Raw genomic sequence first — 2,268 nt, forward strand, 5'->3', positions numbered from 1 at the left:
CCTAACCATTGATTTTTGGTAGGCAATTACATAAGACTCCCTGTAAATAATAAATAAATAAATAAGTCAATGATAATATTTTTTTTCACAGATTGACCGAGCAACGCAGTATTGAAGAAGATGCACCGAAGATGAAGAGCATGAGTGTTTTATGTTTTAAAAATATTTAATTTTTTTATTTATTATTTTAAATTAATATATTTTAGTATTTTTAAACCATTTTAATTTGCTGATATAAAAAATAATATTTAAAACATAAAAAAATAATATTTTAATATATTTTTAAATAAAAAATAATTTAAAAAATAATTACTACCACATTCTCTAACACGCCTAATATATATGGCGGATCAGGAGATGGTTAGTCCATCTAACTCACCATCCAAATCAAGGACCTAATTGCTATGATAGGAAGAGTTCAAGAGCTATTACGCCAATCTATGAAGCTAAGCAAGACGACTTCCTATGTATATAATATGCTCAAAGCACTATAGTCAACAAAAGACTAAGCTTCCTCGCCATGTATTGGCCTTTTAACTTCATGGATTGCATCAAGTAAACCTATGAATTTAAATATATTTTTTCTTAATTTTATTGTCTAAACATTTTATAATTTCTTAATAAAATGCGTTCTTGGATATATATATATATATATATATATATTAATCATTTTTGTTATATTCTTTTTTCTAAATCATTTTCTAATGATCTCTACGATAATCTATTTATTGAACAACTCAAGAATCATGATCCCCTCACGTTTACAAACAACATGATCAAACCGTCAAAGAGAAACTATAGCCACTATTATTGCATGCCTAGTGATGGTTACGATTTTTTAAGTGGCAAGGGATTTACGGATTCGAGAACCAATATCCTGTTTGTTTTTGTGTTTGAAAAATATTTTTGAAAATTTTAATATTTTTATTTATTTTAAATTAATATTTTTAGATGATTTTAGATTATTTTGATGTATTAATATCAAAAATAAATTTAAAAAAATAAAAAAATTATTTTAATATATTTTAAAATGAAAAACACTTTAAAAAATAACCGCTATCACAATACAAAATAAGCTAGATTTGTTATTGCTACCAAAATCTTTGAGCTTGTCATTAATTACGCATGAGCTATTTAATCAAGTTTGCATCTAAAAATATATTTGGCAGTGTGGTAGTGGTTGTTTTTTAAATAATTTTTCGTGCCGAAATACATGCAAATGATATTTTTTTATTTTTTAAAAATTATTTTTAACATCAGCATATCAAAATCATCCAAAACATACAAACTATATTAAATTTTTTAAAAAAAAACAAATTTAAATTTTTTTTGGAAACGGTTTCTAAGCATGCACTTGATTGAATTATTTTCAGAAATTGAGATACTGAAATTATAAAAATTAAAGTTGATTGATCCAATCCTAAATTTCAAACTCCCTGGAAAAGAGAGAGAGAGAGTAAAATTCCCCCACATAGCTGCCCTTGTCTGATCAACCCCTGTCACTTCATCGTCAGAGTCCCCAGATAGCTACAATCTCACTTCTGGCTGCATAAGAATGATGAGATTCCATGGCTGCCCATTTGAGCTGCTGACCATAGACATAAATCTGCATTTACCTGTCCATTTAATTTTTAAATATGTAGAAATTAACCGAGCTTATATTTATTTTTTTATTTAATACATATATCTAAGTCATTCGGACAATATTCTTGAGACCACTGTTTGTTTTGGAGCATCTCTGATAAAGGGGTGCGTGCGTGCGCACGTGGTCCTTGTTCGTACTTATTCTTTATTTAAAAATATATTTTTTATTTTTTAAAAAATTATTTTTAACATCAACATAATTAAATAAATTTAAAAATGTAAAAAAATTAATTTGAAATAAAAAAATAAAATATTTTTAATTTTTTTCAAATATATTTTTATATATATAAATATTTTGTTGTTTTTTTTTAATATAAGTATTTAAAATATCATACAATCAATTTTAATACATAAAATTAAATTATCTTTTGACTGGATCTACCCGTATCCTTGATATTCAAAGCTAATTAGAATATAATATAAAATAATGTAAGATAAGAACAAATTCACTTCCCTCATAATCGAAAAAGAAAAAGAATTAATACAATCATAGCTCCTTAATTCAAGTCAAGAGCGTACAAACTTGAATTCAAAGTTAATGAGCACAAGCTGCTTTTTAATGTTTAATTGAATATTACTTTTAATAATAAATATTAGGGTTAAGTAAAAAAAACTGAAAAACTG

The sequence above is a fragment of the Populus nigra genome, chromosome 8 (genome assembly GCF_951802175.1).
Source record: "Populus nigra chromosome 8, ddPopNigr1.1, whole genome shotgun sequence".
NCBI classification, from domain to species: Eukaryota; Viridiplantae; Streptophyta; class Magnoliopsida; order Malpighiales; family Salicaceae; genus Populus; species Populus nigra.